General features: G+C 47.4%; 1 protein-coding gene across 8 annotated transcripts in view; it reads right to left on the minus strand.

Annotated features, from left to right (window-relative positions):
• Positions 1–13,220, minus strand: part of DAG1 (dystroglycan 1) — a 75,977-nt gene that overhangs the window by 11,221 nt on the left and 51,536 nt on the right. The gene's annotated exons all lie outside the window — the stretch shown is intronic.

Below are 13,220 nucleotides of genomic sequence, written 5' to 3' on the forward strand. Positions count from 1 at the left end.
CTGGAGGTGCTTGGGGATAAAGCACCTGCTCTACCCTAACAAAGCAGGAGCCCCTCAGTCCACAGGAACTCTGGATACCTCCTCAGCTTTCAAAACTTACAGGCTCTAGATCACTTCTCTTCCTCTCAAGGCCTAAGGGTGAAACAGGATATGAAAGTTCCTTCTCACAGATGCGGTCCAAAGACAAGCCAGGACTCATCCCCGTAACAATGGGGATAACAATCCTCATTCTCCCACTCCATGAGAAGGTCCATCTTTCACTGCAAATCCCAGCTCCAGGCTGGCTGGCGCTTGACCCAACCTTGGCCCCAGTGTCCTCATCTGTAAAATCAGGGAAACAATCCCAACCTCATATGATTATAGTGCCAGGTACATGATGGACTCTGCCAATAATGGTTCCTATGTCTCCCATGGGCTCTGAGAACAGTAATTTGAGGCTGCTGCATAAAGGAGCCCAGGGCATGTCCAGGCTCCTCTTCCTAGTTCTCCTTCCCAACTGACCTTGGACCCAGTGCAGAGTGGGGTCCTGTTCAACTCTTCATACCACAAAACAGAAGCTCAAAGTATCTAAGGTAAGTGGGGAGGCAACAGGCAATGGGGGAGCCAAAATCATATGCAGAAACAAAGCTGAGGCTGGGGAAGCTCAGGGAGTTGCCTGTCAACCCTTGTCTGCCAGAAGTAGATGAAAAGACTAAGGGGCATAGGGGAAGTGGGGGACCTGCTGCAGGTGAGAACCCAAAGACCTGCTTTCACTTCTTCAATCTAAAACAGGTGGACTAGGCCAGGCACAGTGGCTCACACCTGTAATCCCAGCACTCTAGGAGGCCAAGTCGAGAGGATTGTTTGAGGCCAGGAGTTTAAGACCAACCTGGGCAACATAGTGAGACTTTGTCTCTATAATTAATAAAATGGGTACACTAAATCCTGGCACATTTATGCATGGGATTTTGACTATCCTTAGAGTCCTTGGTTTGCCAATACTTTAGAGTATAAAGATTTCTGCCACCGGGCACAGTGGCTCATGCCTGTAATCCCAGCACTGTGGGAGGCCGAGGTGGGCGGATCACCTGAGGTCGGAAGTTCAAGACCAGCCTGATCAATATGGAGAAACTCCATCTCTACTAAAAATACAAAATTAGCCGGGCGTGGTGGCACATGCCTATAGTCCCAGCTACTAGGGAGGCTGAGACAGGAGAATCGCTTGAACCTAGGAGGCGGAGGTTGCGGTGAGCCGAGATCGTGCCATTGCACTCAAACCAAGGAAAAAAGAGCGAGACACACTCAAAAAAAAAAAAAAAAAAAAAAAAAGATTTCTGCCTACTGTAACATAGTCACCCACAACTAATCCTCTAAGGACTGCCAGGCCAGAAAGGGCAGAAAAGAGGCAGGAACTGGGGCTGTGAGGTCCTTAGCAGCAGAAGCACAGAGGCACATGAGTTTGGGGTGACCAGCTGGTCCCACCATGGAACTCCTCCAGCATTTCAGGTCACTCTACCAGCCAACACTAAACACCAACACTGCCTTGGAGCTGGGAGAGGCTGTCTTGAAAGAAGCCTTCAGACAGTTACTAGGCACATCTGCAGGAGGCAGAAACTGCACAAGAAAGCATGATTTAACGAGATCACAGGCTCTAGCTCACAGGCCACCCAAAAGGCCAGGAAACCTTCCGGTTTCAGCAACCCTTAGAGACAATGTGCTTCTGAGATAGAAAGTGAGTCTAGCATTAAGGAAAAAAAGATCTTGAAAAGCCATATAACCAGCTTCTGAAATCCTGACCCACAAAGTGCATCCCAAAACATTAAGAATCAAAACCACAAAACCTGGGCAGATCCACAAAAAGATCCAAAGACTGAGCTGGGCATGGTGGCTCACACCTATAATCCCAGCTACTCAGGAGGCTGAGGCGGGAGGATCACTTAGAGGCCAGGAGTTGAGCCCAGCCTGGGCAACATAGCATGACGCAGTCTTTAAAAAAAAAGGGGGGGTGCGGGGGCAGGTGTGGTGGCTCAAGCCTGCAATCCCAGCACTTTGGGAGGCCGAGGCGCATGGATCATGAGGTCAGGAGTTCAAGATCAGCCTGGCCAACATGATGAAACCCCACCTCTACTAAAAATACAAAAAAAAGGCCAGGCGCGGTGGCTCACGCCTATAATCTCAGCACTTTGGGAGGCTGAGGTGGACGGATCACCTGAGGTCAGGAGTTCGAGACCAGCCTGGCCAACATAGTGAAACCCCATCTCTACTAAAAATATTTTAAAAATTAGTTGGGCATGGTGGCAGGCGCCTGTAATCCCAGCTACTTGGGAGGCTGAGGCAGGAGAACTGCTTGAGCCCGGGAGGCGGAAGCTGCAGTGAGCCGAGATCGCGCCACTGCACTCCAGCCTGGGGGACAAGAGTGAGACTTTGTCTCAAAAACAAAACAAAATTAAATTTAAAACAAAAAAAAATTAGCCGGGCACGTTGGTGCATGCCTGTAATCCCAGCTACTTAGGAGGCTGAGGCAGAAGAATTGCTTGAACCCAGGAAGGGGAGGTTGCAGTGAGCCAAGATCGTGCCACTGTACCCCAGCCTGGGCGACAGAGTGAGACTCCGTCTCAAAAAAAAAAAAAAAAAAAGCAAAGTTCTAAAACTGTGATGCCCACAATAAATCACCATGACCAACGACCAGGGAACTGCCAAACTTGAACATTTTGGTCACTCCTCAGTCTCTGGGACACTCCCTCCAGCTGTTTTACTGGTGTTCTCCTGCACACAATAGATCATCAAACACTGACTTTGATAAAGATACAGCACCTGTAGGCACTAAACACCATCAGCCTGGGCAACACCAGGAAACACCATCTTTACAAAAAACACAAAAATTAGCTGGTTGTGGTGGTCCCAGCTACTCAGGAGGCTTAGGTGGGAAGACTGCTTGAACCTGGGGAAGTCAAGGCTGCAGTGAGCTATGATTGCGCCACTGCACCCTGGCCTGGGTGACAGAGCAAGACCTGTCTCAATAAAACGGCTGGGCGCGGTGGCTCGTGCCTGTAATCCCAGCACTTTGGGAGGCTGAGGCAGGTGGATCACGAGGTCAGAAGATCGAGCCCATCCTGGCTAACACAGTGAAACCTCATTTCTACTAAAAATACAAAAAAAATTAGCCAGGCATGGTGGTGGTTGCCTGTAGTCCCAGCTACTTGGGAGGCTGAGGCAGGAGAATGGCATGAACCGGGAGGTGGAGCTTGAATTGAGCCAAGATCGCACCACTGCACTCCAGCGTGGGTGACAGAGCAAGACTCTGTCAAAAAAAAAAAAAAAAACCACCACGAAACACAAGCAAAGTCTCTCACCCCAAGCCAGTACCACTCCACACCTGAAGAAAGAGCAAAGGGGTGGAGGAGCTTCTATTACTTAGTTCTCATAAAAGCAGGTTTCCACCCACAGTCTGAGTCAGTTATGCATAGCTGAAAAACAAAACTGAAGAATTAGGCTCTCTCTAGGGCCAAATAACTATAATTGGCTTATGAAACCAAGAAAACACAAGCTTTATCATTCAGGGCCCACAAGATGATGTCTTATCCATGCAGGAGTCGCAGGACTTAGAAATGGCAAGCAAAGGCTCTAGACAGATAGACGAGCACTTTCACAGCTGATGATGGCCAGTAAAGAGGGATTCTAAGAATAACATATAATCGAGAAACTGATTTGGTGAGCATTCCTTCTCACTACAAATCTTTTGGAGGGAACTTTGGGTCTTTGTGGTGGCACCTTCCACCAATACCTCTGGACATGTCAGCCCCCAAGGTGTGGGCTGGGCCCTTCGCCGTGTCCCCCAACAGATATGCCTAGGGGTCTTTTTAGTGATTCATTTCAAAGTGATACAGACTGCTGCCTTGTGACATCCCAATGCTGGACCTGTAGAGGCCTGCCTTGGCAAAGTCCCTGCCTTCCTTCAGACGTGGTCATCAATTCCCAACCCCTTAGCTCCTTCATCCCTAGTCAGGCTGCAGAGGTGGGCCAACCTGCAGCCATTTATGGCTGGGTACCACAGACAACACCTTGGAGGCACTCCCACATAAGGCTGTCAAAGCCTCCTCACTGCAAGCTGACTGTGTGTCCTCTGCTCAGGGAAGCAGGAGATGGACCCTCTGATGGAGTATAAGCCTTGGTGCTGACTCACACTCAGGGTTATCCTGTGTCTGTGCCATGGACTAAGACAATGAGATAAATCTGCTCTGTGGCCTTCCGCTAATGAGGAACATGGGCAGTCACATGGCTGTGCTGCAGAGAGATGGCACAGACCAACAGGAAGAGCCTCTAGCTTAAGGTCAGAGGGCCAGGCCTTTGTCCCCACCTGAGGTAAAAAATCATGAGGGAAGTTAAGTACATGTGGCCTTAGCAGAGCCACGCCCACAAGAGATTATCATTGGTCCTGCTGTTAGACATGCAAACCTCAAAGCAGAACCTGGCCCCTGCCACAAACACCAAGGCCACAGGATCAATACTGAACACACTGTTCGGCCCAGTCAATGCCCTTGTGGTCTGAGCTACGAAGCATTTTTATCTCATGTTCGCTGTTCTCATCTAAAAGCAAAAATTAATCTTCTTCCCCAAAAAAGTAAAGGGCAGCTTAACATAGTTAGAGCCACTAATAAAATCCTCAAATCAGTCCTTCAATCTGAAGCCCTGACATCATCTATTTTACTTTGTCATGTTCTCTTTCAGTCTTTGTCAGTGATTTTTTTAAACATAGAAGCCTATATTTTCACTAAGCATTTGAGTTGATGAGTCTGGGCAAATGCCATTCTGACAGCCCACCCCCAAGGATGCCTTCCATCCCCAACCAGCATTTCCCGGTGTGCTTTGTTCACAAGAGGTCCATTCAGAAATGGGGAACACCCACTCGAGGCAGGAAGAAATTGCAGTTCATCTCACACAGGCGGGTTTGCCACAAAGCTCTCAAGCATCCAAAGAAATGCTCCTTTCATGAACTCCCCTTCCTAGTCAAAGAGAGTGCCCATTGTTCTCAGGGGAACAATTGGGGGCCCATGCCAGCAGCTGAGAGCACAGTCCCAGGAAGGGCTGCTCCCAGCCTGCCGACATCTTGGGCTGAGGGAAGGTCCACATTGTCTGCAGGCAAGAAGGCTAAAGGGAAGCAGGGATGAAAAGCCATCCTTGCAGGCTCTACCAAAATGAGACATCTGAGGGGTAGCCTGGGCATTTCATGAGATGTAAAGATGTCTCTCCCTGACTGCCTTCGAGGAGAGGTTAGAACATCTCCTGGCATATAATCACATTTCTCAGCCAGGCCCACACTCAAGTCAGAGGAGAGGTACCTGCAGGGATCCAGCACCAAACCCAAGGGAGACAAAAGTGGCTCATACTGTGGCCAGCCCAGGACAGGCCAGGATCCACTGAGCAAAGGCCAGGCTGGCTTCTGTGGGACCCATCCCCACAGACCCTGATAAGGAGAAAGGGTCCTCTCAGCTCCAAAAGTAGCTGTGAGAGCCAAGGAGAGTCAAGAGCTGGGTTGAGCTTTGTATACAGGCATCCAGTCTGATTCAAGGGAGCAAACATCAAGACTATCTGCTTTAGGGTGTCCTAAGGCCACAAGAGAGGAGACAGGAGCCCCATGGCACAGGTCTCTCAGAAAAGCTATGCTGGCCATGAGGCCCTCGAGGCAGCCCACAGCCCCTTCTCACACGTCTGGTCAAAGCAGTCCATGTTTGAGTTAAGCTGGGGTCAATAACAGAACATCAATTCTCAAGGCAGAACTGGAGAACAGCAGGTTAATCAACAAGTGCCAGCCAGGCTGAGACTGGACAAGGGCTGTCAGAACATGAAGGAGTGTCAGGTGTGGGGCAGAGCAAAGAGCCAGGATCTTGGGGCTATACCCTCCAGGCAGGTAGGTCCCTTCTTTATTGTCCTGACCCTGCAGACTGAGTGTAAAGTATACACCAATAAAAAATGTAGCAAAGCATTTGCTTCAGGCACTTTGTTGGGTATATCAACAGACTGACACCAGGAAGCACAACCTCCTGAAATAAAGTAACCAGCAGCCCACACAGGTCAGGCCAGGCTTTGCAGGCAGTCAACACAGCTCACTTAGAATGAGAACTTAATTTTCTAGCCCTTCAGCAGACCAGCATCTAAGTGTGCTACAAATACGGGATTATTCTACCACCATATGGGGTATGCATATCCCCTAACCAGTCAGCAGGTATGACAACTATGCCATCTAATCTCACCAGGTCTTGGGACAGACCATGCAGATCATGTTCCACCTGAGTCTTCATTTGGCAACTCAGCCCTGTCCAAACAGACTAACCCTCATCGGGACATCCCACATGGAGCTTAGGAAGAAGCAGGCCAGGCTCAGTACCTCCTACCTCAGTTCTTCACCAGCTTCTTCTTCCTCTGATACTTGAGGAAGAACGCCTTTGAAAAGCCCCTTACGGACCCACTTCTCTCTCCATTTACTTTCACTCAAATTGACAGCCCTGCCACATGTGGGCACTGGCCTTTCTCTGCTGAGGAGCCCAACTCCATGTGCTCCCAACAACTTCTCAAATTCCCCACATGGAGCTCTGCAACCCACCACTGCCCCACATGTCTTCCCATTGTTGCTCCACCTCTGTTAATGCTTTATCACATAGCAAGACTTCAATTAGGCATCTACTTCGAAACAGATCCTATGCCAAGTATCTAGAACCCTACACAGGGAACAATGATAGCTTACCAGAGAGACATCACCTTTCACTCAGATTCTCCTTTCACTTTCACCAAGGTTGGCCCTGATCTTCCAAACCTGTGGTCCTGCAATCTTCATTCCAAAAGCCAGAACTGTAAACCAGCCATATACTTAGCAAACAGTTTCCGGCCCCATGATAGGTCAGCTTCTGCTCTGGCTCAAAGATGCCCTCATGCATGCCAGGTTGTGCAAACCTGTCTCATCACATGTGACACCACCCATGTCAAGGCATACTCAGTGTCTCTCTCTCTTCCACAGCCCTGCAGTGTCGGAGGTGAGAGGCAGGGTAACAGACAACTGCGAGGGAAGTCTTCTAAAACTGACTGGAACATAGCATTAAATTATAATTCCAAAGCACGCTGCCATACAAAATAAACACAGGTCAGTTACCTGAAGATAAGACCTTATATCCTACAGGCTCAAGAAGCCTCTTGGGGGCCAGGCGCGATGGCTCATGCCTGTAATCCCAGCACTTTGGGAGACCAAGGCAGGCGGATCACAAGGTCAGAAGATCGAGACCATCCTGGCTAACACAGTGAAACCCTGTCTCTACTAAAAATACAAAAAAATTAGCCGGACATGGTAGTAGGCACCTGTAGTCCCAGCTGCTCAGGAGGCTGAGGCAGGAGAATGGCATGAACCTGGGAGATGGAGGTTGCAGTGAGCCGAGATCGCACCACTGCACTCCAGGCTGGGCGACAGAGCGAGACTCCATTTTAAAAAAAAAACAAAACCCTCTTGGGTGCTCCCTATAAACTCTGTCCCTACAAGCTATGTGCTCTGGGATAAGTCACTTAGCTACCACTTTGTCATCTAAAACTGGAGCCACATTATCTGCTGAAAGGCTCACGGAAGCAAGGAAATTCCAGTGGCAATGAACTCACCTGGCACCCAGATCTGGACCCCCAATAACATTCACCACAAAAAGAAATCAGGCTCCTTGAAGAAATGGCTGAGGGAGGGTGAATACAAGACGGGCCTGGAATATCTTATCCCAGAAAGTAAGGAAGCACTCAAATGACTGACAGGGGCATATCACAAGAACACAGGAACCAACTTAAAGGGGCTCCCAATGTCAAATCTGGGACAATTTGACCACCACAATAATCAAGATGAGCAATAAACTATTGAATATAAGAAACACTGAGTTTGTACTAATAATGGATCAATAAACACACAGTCAAGAGTTAGAGGGACAGGGCGGGGCCCCTTTCTAATGCAAAAATACAACAAGAAGTCATTTGAAAGTGTGTGTGTCACAGGGCCTGAGGCCTCAATACACGGCAAGACCATAGTACACTGTGGGGCAGCAGGTGAGCTTAGTCTCTTGCTGCCCCAACACAGGCTAGCATTTCTCCCCGCATACAGCAAGGCAGGCTTTGACAATCCAAAATGGGTTTGCAGGTGCTGAATGGGTGCTCATTCCCTTTGCCAGTCTACAAACATTTGAGGGCCTACTATGTGATGGAAGGCAAACATGACTAGCAAAAAACCAAGAATTTCAAGTACAGAAATCTGTTGAGAAGATGACATAGAGTTTTGTGGGAAAGCTGCTTTTACCAGGGTGGAAGGAAAGGGCTCCAACAGATGATGTCCAAGTTGAGCCTGAAAGATGTGGCTGTACCCATGACAAAAGAAGACAGAATCAAAAGCTTGGGGTGGACCCTAAGCTAGGTGTGTTCACTGGGCAGAAAAGGACCAGTGTGGCTGGGACAAAGTATACAAAGAAAAAGATGGGGGAGAGGAGGTCATAGGCCAGATCGTATGGGGTTCAATTCTGGATGCAGCTCAATAAAAAGGGATTTTGAATAGATGTAAGCTTTAGAAAGACAAAGACATCTATTGACTCAATATGGAGAACAAATTGAGAGGTCAAGAACAAAGGCAGGGGGAGCCTAGAAAGAGGTAAGCAAGCAGTAGTTTGGATGAAGGGCAGTACCAGTGAGCCCAAGATATGACTGGGGTCACCTCAACAAGCATCCTTAGGACCCATATATGAAATGCTCCTCACACACTCAAGAATAGTGGGCAGGCTGGGTCTGATGGCTCATGTCTGTAATCCTAGCACTTTGGGAGGCTGAGACAGTAGGATCACTTGAGCCTAGGAGTTCAAGACCAATCTGGGCAACAAAATGAGACCCATCTCTACAAAAAAATTTAAAGATTACCTGGGTGTGATGGCACACACCTATAGTCCCAGTTACTTGGAAGGCTGAGGTGAGAGGATTGCTTGAGCTAGGATGTGGAGGCTGCAGTGAGCCACAATAGTGCCACTGTACTCCAGCCTGGGCAACAGAGCTGTCTCCCAAAAAAAAAAAAAAATAAGAAGAAGAATATTGGGCAGCCATTAAAAGTTACATTCCCAAATAACATTTAATGACTACAGGTAAAAAGAACTCAAGCTACAGTGAATGAAAAATGTTAAAAAAAAAAAAAAAAAAAAAAAAAGGCCCGGTGCAGTGGCTCATGCCTATAATCCCAGCACCTGAGTTCAGGAGTTTGATAACAGCCTGGCCAACATGGTGAAACCGTTTCTTTTTACTAAAAATACAAAACTTGGGTTGGGCAAGCTCACCCTTGTAATCCCAGCACTTTGGGAGGCTGAGGTGGGCAGATTACGAGGTCAGGAGTTCGAGACCAGTCTGGCCAATATAGTGAAACCCTAGCCAGGCATGGTGGTGTGTGCCTATAGTAGCAGCTATTCAGGAGGCTGAGGCAGAAGAATAGCTTGAACCCAGGTGGCGGACGTTGCACTGAGCTGAGATTAATAATAATATATATACACACACACATACACACACACATTTTTATATTTTTTAATATATTTTTATATATATTTTTATATATACACACACACACATATATATATGCCGGGTGTGGTAGTGCATGCCTGTGGTCCCAGCTACTCGGGAGACTGAGGCAGGAGAATTGTTCGAACCTGGGAGGTGGAGGTTGCAGTGAGCTGAGGTTGTGTCACTACACTCCAGCCTGGGCAACAGAGTGAGACTCTGCCTCAAAAAAAAAAAAAAAAAAAAAAAAGATTAAAAAATATATCCACTGTGATCCTAGGTCTGTCTAATATGTTAAGATGTCTGTGTGTGTATGTGACATGAACATCTCCTGATGAGCACAGAAAATGGTAGACTTCACTCTGAATGCTAGAAATCACAGATTTTCTTTTTCCCTTTCTATATTTTCCACAATGTACATTTATGCATCATTATTATAATAAGAAAAAAAAATCCTTTAATATAAAGAATTTCTAAATCCTGCTTTACAAATGCAGAAACCAAAGCTCCAGGAACAAGATCAGGCTTTCTGACCTTCTGACTCCCGAACCCATATAATCCTAGTGGTTAAGACTGGAAAGAAAAGTCACACATCTTCATCTGTTTTTCTACAAGCTCATCAGCTGTTAAATGGTCTGCTTTCCACAGATAAATAGGCTCAGACAAAATCCTGTTTTCTCAGTAAAATCTCTTTACCCCCCTGGTAAATACGCCTGTTAAACATCTCTCTGCCAAATACAGCAAATCTCTAGTTTGCTGTATCAGTTCAAGGCACTTCTGGCTAAGATTAATCCATGTAAAACATTCCAATGGCTACTGGAACAAAGGCAACCCAATGCAGGGTATGGATATTCAGGATTAAATCTGAAGCTGGGCAAGAAATGTACCCTCCAGAACTACCACTCTGTATCTAATGGTCAGATTAGCATTTGGCTTGCCGGGATATTACAAAGATTATAAGGAAACTTTATGCAAACACTCTGCAAACTAGAAAGAGCTCTGTAAACTGCTACATGTGAGCTGCTACATGGGCCAAGATCTTCAGAAATACGGTTGCCTCAGAGACCTCAAGGTCACTCTGAGAACAAGTCACGGCTTAAAAAGAAGGGGACCGGCCGGGCGCGGTGGCTCAAGCCTGTAATCCCAGCACTTTGGGAGGCCGAGGCGGGTGGATCACGAGGTCAGGAGATCGAGACCATCCTGGCTAACGCGGTGAAACCCCGTCTCTACTAAAAATACAAAAACTAGCCGGGCGTGGTGGCGGGCGCCTGTAGTCCCAGCTACTCGGAGGCTGAGGCGGGAGAATGGCGTGAACCCGGGAGGCGGAGCTTGCAGTGAGCCGAGATCGCGCCACTGCACTCCAGCCTGGGCGACACAGCGAGACTCCGTCTCAAAAAAAAAAAATAAAATAAAATAAAATAAAAATAAAAAATAAAAAGAAGGGGACCAACAGGGCAAAGGAGGTGAGCACAAAAGCAGGCTGAAGGGAAGGTCCACCCAGATTCAGGGAAAAGGGCACAGACTCACCTCTCCAAGGAAAGAGTGGCATAGAACTTGTGGCCATTTCTAATCTAGAAGCCTGGGGCTTGTGGGTCAGAGGGGGCAAGCTGGTAAACACCCATCAGAGCCTGTATGTGCTTTGACCAATGAAGTAAAATGGAAGTGTTGCTGTGCAAGTTCCCAAGTCTGGGCCTTAAAAGATTGGCAGCTTCCTTTCCTATTTCTTGAAATATCTAATCTTAAAATCCAGCTATCGTGCTTTGAGGACACCTAAGCAGCCCATGGAGAGGTCTACATGAAGAGGAAAAAAGGACACTGACCAACAGCCCCAGCTAAGCTCCCTAACAGGCAGCATCAACTTGCCAGCCATGTGTTAGCCAACTTAGAAGTGGATTCCCCAGCCCCAGATGAGCCACTCTACCTAGTACCACGTGAAACAGAGACAAGGTTCCTTACCTCTGAATTCCTGGTCAAAAATTCCTGGTTGAGTGAAACAAGCTGGTTGTCTTAAACCACTGTTTTGGTGGTTTAAACCCACCAACAGAAAGCCAGAACACTAAATGTATGTAGAAGTCTGAATGCAGAGAAGATACAGAAAATACCTAACAAAGTATAGGTCTTAGAATACTTTTAGTTCACATGCAGGCCACACCTCTAGAGAAGGAATGCTGCAGGGCAGGAACCAGAAGTTTTCAAGACCAGCCTGGGGGACAGAGTAAGACTCTGTCTAAAACAAAATTTTTGGAACTAATTTTTGTATTTTTTGTAGAGTTGGGGTTTCACCATGTTGCCCAGGCTGGTCTCAAACTCCTGGGCTCAAGCAATCTGCCTCCCTCAGCCTCCCAAAGTGCTAGGATTACAGGTGTAAGTCATCAAACCCAAACTAAAAAAATATATTTTTTAATCAGTTGGGTGTTGGGAGGCTGAGGCGGGCAGATCACCCAAGGTAAGGAGTTTGAGACCAGCCTGGACAACATGATGAAACCCTGTCTCTACTAAAAATAAAAATTAGTCGGGTATGGTGGTGCATGCCTGTAATCCCAGCTACTCGGGAGGCTGAGGCAGGAGAATCACTTGAATCCAGGAGGTGGAGGTTGCAGTGAGCTGAGATTGCATCACTACACTCCAGCTTGGGTGACAGAGAGAGACTCCATCTCAAAATTAACTAATTAAAATAAATTAAAATTTAAAAATTAGCTGGGCATGGTGATGTGCACCTGTAATCCTAGTTACTGAGGAGGCTGAGGCAGGAGAATCGCTTGAGCCCAGGAGGCAGAGGTTGCAGTGAGCCAAGATTGTGCCACTGCACTCCAGCCTGGGCGACAAGAGTGAAACTCCGTCTCAAAAATAAATAAATAAATAAATTAGCTGGGTGTGATGGTGCTGGGACCTGTAGTCCCAGCTACTTGGGAAGCTGAAGAGGGAAGAAGGCTTAAACCTGGAAGGTTGAGGCTGCAGTGAGCCATGGCTGTACCACTGCACTCCAGCCTGGACAACAAAGCAAGACCTTGTCTCAAAAAAAAAATTGTAAAAGAGTATTTCTTTCTTGACATACGAAATTCAAAAATCTGTTTCAAGTCAGAATGGGACTACAAGTGTAAAAAACTAAAAAAGAAAAAGTATCCACAGTAAAGTTTTATTGCCCATTCATTCACATATCGTAAAGGCTACTTTCACACTACACAGGCAGAGTTGAAGAGTTCTGACAGAAACCATATGGCCTGCAAAGTCTAAAATATTTACTGCGTGGCACTTGGTGCAGTGGTGCATGTCTGCAATCCCAGCACTTTGGGAGGCCAAGGCAGGAAGATGGTTTGAGCTCAGGAGTTCGAGACTAGCTTGAGCAACATGGCAAAACCCCATCTCTACAAAAAGTACAAAAATTAGCCAGGTGTGCTGGCATGTGCTTATAGTCCCAGCTACTTGGAAGGCTGAGGTGGGAGCACCACTTGAGCCTGGGAGGTCAAGGCTACAGTGAGCCATGATCACGCCAGTGCACTCCAGTTTGGGTGAAGTGTGTTGACTTCTGCTCTAGAAGATGTTCATAACCCGGCTGGGTGCGGTGGCCCAAGCCTGTAATCCCAGCACTTTGGGAGGCCGAGACGGGCGGATCACAAGGTCAGGAGATCAAGACCATCCTGGCTAAGACGGTGAAACCCCTTCTCTACTAAAAAATACAAAAAACTAGCCGGGCGAGG

This window comes from Theropithecus gelada, chromosome 2 (assembly GCF_003255815.1).
Source record: "Theropithecus gelada isolate Dixy chromosome 2, Tgel_1.0, whole genome shotgun sequence".
NCBI classification, from domain to species: Eukaryota; Metazoa; Chordata; class Mammalia; order Primates; family Cercopithecidae; genus Theropithecus; species Theropithecus gelada.